Below are 9,416 nucleotides of genomic sequence, written 5' to 3' on the forward strand. Positions count from 1 at the left end.
TAACATCTTTAAACACTATAAGCCTGACTTTAATTGTGGGCACCATAATCTTTAAATGACCTAAACTTGTATTAGGGGCACTTCATTCATTCCTAATTCCCAAAGTTTCCTCAAAGTCAAAATCAAAATTAAAATTTCAACTAAATACAAATCAAAATAAAATAAAGAAACAAATCAAATCTTCATCGCGACCATCATTTTTCCTGATGGTTATCTCCATAAATTCATGAAACAGCCCTTCATGAGGTTTAACAAACAAGAAATTACTAAAATCTAAAATTTACTTTTGAAGTTAACAATTCGAAGGTACACCCATTAATCCCCAACGAAAGTTCTGGAATCTCCAGTTTTGATCGAAGGTTCACCTGATACTCCCCAGCAAAAAACTTCTTCACTCTTTCTCTGTTCTGCTCTGAACATGTTGGATTAAGTAGTTGTGTTGGTTTTATTGCTCTCTTCTCTCAACGCTAATACATGTGATGTGCTTGTCTAACACACCACACCTATTGGGATTCCATTTGTTGACTTCACTTTTGTTGAGGTCTAGTCTTTCTTCCTTAGAAGCCTAGGATCTAGCCATAGGACTTTCTTGTTGACTATTTTAGAAAACTAGTAATGAAACCCTACCCCCATTAGGAATTCTAAGCATTTCTTTACCGTTTTTGGAGTTCCACATGTTTGGTTTTGACCTCTAACACTCAGTAGGATGAAACCAACATGGGGGAGCTCAAGAGGAGTCCCCATAGGACTATCTTGCCTTAGGGTTAGCCCTGGGTGTTGTGGTCATGGTCAATCTTGCACACACACGCTTGAACGTCTCACTTTCACTCACAACCTAAAATCCTAAACCAAGCAAGCTTAGTCTGATTACCTACTCTTTTGGAGACTCATATGGGTGGTCCCCTAAACTCTTAGCCCCTGGCTAGAATGGCTAGGACCAACACATAGAGGGTCTAAAATGAGGGTTCCCTTGGTCTTATAGCGCAAAGAGGGTGATTTTAAGATTGGCATTTCTAATTGATATCAATTCTGCCAAAACTCCAATTTTTTACCTTTTAGCCCCAAACTTTTTCATAATTACCAAAATGCCCATGAAACCCTAATTTTATGAAACCCTAATTTTAAATGCCCATGAAACCCTAATTTTCCCAAAATTGCCCAAATTATCAATTTCTCTCCAAAAATTATCTCAAAGCACTCAAATTTCCCAACACACCACACAATTTTCAAAATTCCCAAGATACCCCAAACATTGCCAAAATTATCAAAATATCCCTCATGTCCAAGAAATTCCCAAAACCTCCCAAATCATTTCAAACTGCCTCTAAACCAATATTAACCACTCATTGGGCCCAATTTAACCAATATGACTAATTTTAACCAAAATCCCAATTTTACCCCTAAAGGGCCAAAATTCATCACAATTTCCACTAAATTCACTCCAATTTGACTCAATTTCAAACCCAAATAGAACATCAACTTGTATAATCCCAATATATACCAATTTGGAGCCCAATTGAACCAGCCTCCAAACCCTAATTTCAATTTTGGGCCAAAATCCCCACTTTGACCATACCTTCAAAATTCTACCAAATTGAGCCTCATAACCCATCCAATTTCCCCACAATTTTGAATCCTAAATTCTTCATAACAAGCCTCTAGACCAACTTGAACCCTTAATTAGCCTAGACCCAAACTCAAACCTAACCCAAACTCAAGTCTAAGTCAAATACCCCAAATTGACCCAATTTTAACTTCCATCTAAATTGAACCATGTGATCAATTCAATTTCTACAAATTCAGTTCCTAAGTTCGTCATGACACTTCCTAAACCAATTTGAGTTTTCAATTGATTTGGACTCAAGTCCAAACCTAGCACAAATCTAAACCTAAGCTTAAACCCCATTTTGAACTTAATTTCATTTCCACCTCAAAGCTTTCAAATTAATCCAAACATTAATCTTTTTTACCATGATTAAGCATCATAGGATGCTAATCACATCACTTAACCAATGGTTCTCTAAATTATGGGATTTTCCACCTTAATTTGGCCAAACCCACTTAATTGTGTCACTATCCAACAAACCCCCAAGGTTATCACCATTAAACCTTCTTCTGAGCTCCATGACCCAGCTAGCCACCACCTCAGCCCTAATCAGCCGTCTTGTTCGCCTGAGAGCTCAAAATCAAAGAGGCCACCCTATTTATAAACTCTATGATTCCATCCCCTGTGACACTTACCCATTGGATGCTTTTGGCGCTCGGCACTCCACCTCAGCCTCTAGAGACTAGCCAATCAGATGGCAGGGCTCACCCTTGACCATGGCTATCAAATCCCCTTTTTTGGACATTAAGAAAGAAGTGCCAAATCCCAGGAGAAACTCTACCAATTTTTTTCTAGAGCTTCTCCTATCCACACTGAGCTTAATCCCACAGTCCTTAGCCACGTATTCCTATTATCTAAGCCCAATTTCTCCTTTAAAATCTAGGGTAGTTTTTTTTCATTACTTAAAGCTCCACCAATCTTCAAATTAACTTCATTCTGAGCTTCAATAAAGCACAAGAAGTACCACACTGAAAGCTCCATCCTTTGAGCCCTCTACACCATACTTTGACCAAGGTTGCACCACCCTTTGATCAAACTCTTTCATATACTCAACCTATGCTTGAACAAATGCTTGGAGGATGTTCGCTGACTCACAACGAAGCTTCATAACACACCCAATTGAGCTCTTACCTCTTGGGCTAAGGTATAAATCATTTCCTCCAAACATGAGCTTAATTTGGGCATTTATAAGGAAAACTTTAAATACATGCATAATCAACCGTATAGATATGTTCATCTCAATTAGATGCATGTGTAGGAACAAACCATGAGTGATTTAGTTAAGTCTTTAAATACATGCATAATCAACCGCATAGATATGTTCATCTCAATTAGATGTGTAGGAACAAACCATGAGTGATTTAGTTAAGTATCAAGTGAGATCAAAGAGTTTTAGTGTGGACTGTTCTCGGCATTGAACAGATGGGGACGATGAGCGGATGTCATCCATTTGCATGTTTATCAAATCAATGAACCAGATGGCTTTAGATGGAAGTTGGGGACATAAAGGGTGGGTCGAGTCAGTGCTAATGCGGAAGGCGGCGTCGAATCGGACCACGCCGCATGTGCTATCGGAGTTGTTGAGGATCAATTTAACTCTGCGTGGATAAGTAGATAAATCGGGTTCTTCTAATTTAATTTAAAGTTGAAACTTTAAAAAATCATAAATTAGTGTAGAAAAATCATAAAAATAAAATAAAAATACCCTGTTTCACAGTAAAAAGGGGAAAAAATTACAAATAAAAATTAAAATTATTTTTAATTAATTAAATACTTTAGAGCTTGTTTTAATCATATTTAATTAAATATTAATAACCATGACTTGAAATTTGGAGAGTTTGTTCCTCATGTGATTATGAGTGTTCTCTGATTTTTCTAAAGTCATAAAACCCCCCTAACAATAAAAGCCTCAATTTTCAACGCTAGTTGCCTATTTTGTCTTTAAATAATTATAAAATAAACTATAAATCCAAAAAATATGAGACTTATTTTGATAGGTTCATTGTGGTCAGAGGACCCTAAGAAAAATGTAAGATGTGTTTAAATAATTAGGTAAATTATACTATGTAATTAAGTCATTAAAACTTAAAAAAAATTAAATAAAATAAAATATAATTTAAAAAATCATAAAAATTCATTCATAGTGAAGATAATGATGACTTTAAATCTCTGCAAAAATATGGAATCAATTTGAAAATTTTTTCATATCAAAATCTATTTTTCTAGTTAAATGGGATTTTTACACTAAAAAAATTGTAATGAATTTAATATAACTAATTAAAATTATAAAAAGTGGTTTGCAGTCCTTACGACAAAAATTTAAGCTTTTTTAAAATAAAAAGTTTATTTTTGAGCTATTTTTCAAATTAAAAATAATTAAAAATCAAGAAGATTTAAAAATGCACCAAAATATCACAAATTGCTCCCTGGTCACTTAGGACCACTTAAAATATTTTTCCTAATTTTCTAAAAAAAGTTATGTATTTCTAAATGCTTAAAATGTATTTTTCCTAATTTTTTGCTAAAGTAATAATAAAAAATAAATAAATATTAGAAAACTATAAAATAAGTTTCACCGAGTTACTTGAAGTGAGAGAGGTTAGTGAAAATTATAACATTTATTTTTCAAAAAAAAATATTTTTTATTTAATTAATCACCAAAATAAGAAAAAATGTATAAAAATTAAAATAAAATTCAAGAAATTTTGGTCCAAGTGGTCCTCTAACCTAGGTGAACCTCTAATTATTTTCTTAAAGACAAAAACTTTACTTTGATTAATTGAATGAATTAACATTAAAAAACTCTATTTTTGAGTAAAATTAATTATTAAAATTAAATAAAAATAAAAAAATCATAATTTCACCTCTGATATTTTGATTGACCCATGTGTGGGGTACCAAGAAAGTTTCAAATTCATTTGAGTTGAATTTAATGATTTATGAAGTGGAAGGCCCCAGGGGCAAAATGGTAATTTCGAACTTTTGATGTCCTAATTAGATTTTAGGTTAATTCAAAGCGTAAATGGGTAATCATGATCATAATAAATCCTCTTGGATGTTTGAAACATAAGGTTTAAGAGGTGGAAACCAACTTGTCACCTTCCTATAACAAGGGCAAAATTATAATTTTCCTAAATTATTATGACTTGGAAGTTAACCTAATTGGATGATCCTGAGGTAGTGGGTTTGAGCTACAAAGATGATAACTTATGCATTTAAAGCCCCAAATTGGTGAGTAGTGCAATCTTTCAATGAGAATTAAATCCACTTAATTCAACATCTTTGAATATTGCAAATTTATCCACAAAAGAAGACTAAAGAGATTAGTAGTGAATTAGGTCAAATTTAAATTTGTCTAATGAGGTTTAGAAAAGATAAACTTAATTAATCATTAATATCTTTAAAGCACTACAATCCCAACTTTAATCATGAGTTCAAGATCCTTAATGATTTAAGGTTGCCCTTATGAGCGCCCACTCACATAACTCCTAAATTGAATGACAAGTGAATGTCAAAATACCCCGCTCATTGGACAATTCAAACATCAAGCTTTTTTGAACACGGGGAGATTAATTCCCATTGAATCTAACTTTAACTCTAGATGAGTAATTGAACAACATATTAAGTTCAAATGAACTCGAAACATTTCAAAGGGTATTAAATGTTGTTTAGGGTTATGCCCTGAACACTTTATGATCTTTTGGATATTTTGAACAACATATTAAGTTCAAATGAACTCAAAATATTTCAAAGGGTATTAAATGTTATTTAGGGTTATGCCCTGAACACTTTATGATCTTTCGGATATTTTGAAGGACAACTGAACTTATTATTCTTTGTTCAAGAAAATCATCTATTTAAACTTTCAGGGACCCACCAAGTAATGCTTCGGTACCCAATAATTCACCTAAATCAATAGAAATGCCCTACACTACTTATCCTATACTAATTGACCCAATGCTCAAGGATTAAATTTTCCATAAGGTAATTAAATCCATATGAGTAACTTTGAATATTTGTTTTTGCCACATATGGATCATCGGGTTTATTTAAGTCTGAGGTCTAGGTGGTTAGGTCAATGACAAAAATGTCAATGTCAGCTATGACCTGACCCGCAATTACACAGATATTTATGTGCCTTAATAAGCCAAAAAATTGACCCAAGTTAAATTTAGCGGCTAGTTAGAACAAATGTAAAATGATTAAAGAAATAGCTTTCTCACTACGGGTACTATGAAAGTATACATATCGCTTCAAGTAATATAAAGTTTTCTTTAAAAACCCCAAAATCGATCCCATGAGGAAGCCAGAAACAGATAAAAAATAAAATTAAATGCATAAATTTTGACTTTAAGAAAACTTTATTTAAAATTGCAACATCTATCTAACAATGAAAATAAATCTACCAAATTCTATTATATGCATATAAAAGTAAATGTAATGACTTAAACAATATATATAAAGAGAATTTCTCCTTACTAATAATTCAGAATTAGTGAAGGATTTTAAAATTTTTTTAGAAATCTAAATCTAGTATTATGACAAATTGGAGCATACATATTTCCTTACTTTCGTTTGAATTGTACAAAGAACATTTGTTAATCTAAAGTTGGTGTCAGCATGTATAATAGTGTTGGGTAGGTTCTAGTCTCTCACTCCTAGATTATCCACTTTGCCCTCTCTATAGAACCTACCAGTGACACTTAATTCCAATATCTATACCAAATTGATAAAAGAATCTAGTTTGTCACTCTAGAAACATCAATTCTACGTCTAACAAAGCTTATCTCCCTATTTATTTGCACCCCCTTTAGATGACTGTTCTTTCCAATGTAGAATGTGATACTTACAACTGAAGAAATTTTAGCCCTTTTGGGTCTATAAGTTCCTCAACTGGTTTTAACAATACAACTGGTCAATTTGTAAAATAAATGAAGGACTGGTAAAAATATTATCACAACTTTTAGGAATAAAGGAAGTTCTAAGCAAAATCAAAAATCACTTACTTAATTACTTCATATTGCAAGGAGAAAGAAAATAAAACTACTCACGAAGCATGGGGATAATAAAACAAAACATATTTATAAAACTTCAATCCAAAGTATAAAACTTAAGGAAAAATATACAAATACTTATCTAGAATGTTCCCCCAAGCACTCATTTGAAGTTCTTTGACTTCTCTGACTCCAACTGCACTTACAAGACTCACAAACTCTAGAAATAACAAAGACTCATAAAAAAAACTTCTACATACTTAACACACTCACACACTATGAGACTCTCTATATTCGAGCCCCTAGCCCTTTGGAATTAATCCATATTTATAGAGCTTCAAAATTGACCAAGGGTTACTTCAGACATCTCTTCAAAATTTGGCCTCATTCAAGTATTCTTCTAGACAAGTAAGTAATTGTGGTGCCTAAGTGCCCAACCATCGCGCTTAGGCGCCAGCCAATTTCTGTATCTGGCGCCTAGGTGCCAGTTTAGCTGGTTTGGAAATTTTTTTCTATTTATCCCATTTTGCTTCTTTTTACTCTTAAACTCTTTTTTCTTATACCTGCAACCAAAAACATAAAAATAGCTTTCATTAAAGCATATTATCCTCAAAAAGTGAACATAAAATGTGCATAAAAAATAGGTAAATTTGAGGTTGATTAAGCTAAAGTGAGAGACATGATGCAGGATTTAGAATAGTATCTCCTACCTCAAGGAACTTCAATAAAAGGAGAGGGTAAAAACCGATGTTACTATTTTCCAACTCTTGATGAGATTGTTGTCTCTGATACTCTTCAGTTGCCTGTGGTCCTAGCTCAATCAAAGTAATTAACCTTTGGACTACACTACTTTGCAAAGTATTTACAAAAATGACTTTTGCTTGTTAAAGTGAACTCTACAAGCATGAAAGCTTAAAAAATGAAAGCTTATACAGGTCCACGGTTAATCACTTGGATCGAGTTTAGGACTACTCACTCAAGGTTGAAAAGCACACAATCCAGCTCTAAGCCCCAACTCTTACCAATGTGTTACACCTAATCTGGGTCTTTCATTTGTGAGTATGGGTTTTGTTTTACTTACTCTTATTTTCTTATGACTCGTTTTTAGACTTATCTTGTACCAGATGTTCCTGTTAACTTTCCTGAAATTTACATAAATTTCCTGCAAATATATTTTGCTTTATGATGCTAACCATGCAGCGGCAGCGGAGGACCAGGTACGCATTTATATTTCATGCGTTGCAATTTTATTTATTTACCTTGCAGCATATTTTACATGCATTTATTTATAAACAAAAACTGAAAAACACAATAGCACATTTTTCAGCATATTTTACATGCATTTATTTATAAACATGTCGGCACTATTTTTGGTGTGGGGTTTGCCCGTAAGAAGCTGGAACATAATATGTTCTTTTAAATTTACGAGAGACCCTCGGATGAGGTAACCTAAGGTTATTAACGAGATCTCTCCAATTTAAAAGAGCTTAACAACTCGTTTAGACTAAGTAAATTTAAAAGAAAATAATGGTACCGGAATGAGGGAACCATGGGATCCGAGGGAACCATGGGATCCTAACCATGGGATCCTAACCGATTTTGCTCTAATTAAATTAAAATTCCCCCTTAAAGACACTTGAACAACAACAACAATAATAAAACTTGTCACTCAAACTTCAAAACTATAACTTCTTACCTGAAGTTGTCACTTCGATGAAGGGCTTGGAGCTAACTCTATCGGCAGCATGACAAGAATTTACAAAGAACAAATTTGAGAGAGCAGACAGATCTATAAAAGCAAATCCTTCCTTAGAATTAATTAACAAGCCATAGAACTTTGAGATAGCCATCCTAGTACAGCATAAATCCTCAACTTATCTTTAAGCCTTTAAACAACCTTGTTGTGCAATTTAAGCCTAACTCACCTTAGACTCCGAGATTTTCGTTCGCTACAATGTAAACCCTCCTATCTTTAAGGCTTGCATGATTATGTCATGCAAGTGTAAACCCTAAGGAATAAAATTGGTAGGATAAAATATCTAATAATTTTTAATTGAAATTGAAGCCAAACCATAGAATAGCTTGGGAAGTCACTGAGGTTCTCCTCAAGATCTATGGCATCCCCTAGTTTTCTCTCTTTGGATTCCAAAAATAGGTGTTCTCATTTGATCGTTCCCATTTGACACTCCTTTGTCCGACCTTAGAAACCCTAAACTTTGAAATTCTTGAAGACAATACCTTCTGATCTAAATTGAGGGTTTTCTTAGGTGATTTTGATTGTCTCAGATTTAATTAACTATAGGGGCTTGCCTTTATTGGAAACTTTGGAACCCATTTTAATATAAAATCTATCAAATCTCTTATATTATATAGGGGAATTTGTGGTCAACATAAATATTTTGCAGACTAAAATAGATGTCATAAATTCTTTAGTTTATTTAATCGAGTATAACTATCAAGTAATGTGTCTGTTCCTTGGGATAGGTACATCACTTGCGGTGATACACTTGTTTATTTAAACTATTGCATATATGAGATCAGTTATGTCTCGTATTTTTCAAAATTAAAATACTAATTTTCAAAATTATATATGCATATATATATATATATATATCCTTTTTGTTGTTGGTTTCTTTTTTGCTACACTTATAGACTTTTGGGTATACTTCTCTTGTGTTGGGTATACATTTGATGTTGGTGTTAGTGTCTAGTTGTCTTGTGGATGAGGAAACCACATATTTTGTGCGAGTATTGTAATATTTTTTGGGGTTTTGGTAACGGGGGATCCTCTCCATGTTTTCTTGTATATATATATA

Source organism: Phalaenopsis equestris, unplaced genomic scaffold (genome assembly GCF_001263595.1).
Source record: "Phalaenopsis equestris unplaced genomic scaffold, ASM126359v1 Scaffold210366, whole genome shotgun sequence".
In the NCBI taxonomy this organism is placed as follows: Eukaryota; Viridiplantae; Streptophyta; class Magnoliopsida; order Asparagales; family Orchidaceae; genus Phalaenopsis; species Phalaenopsis equestris.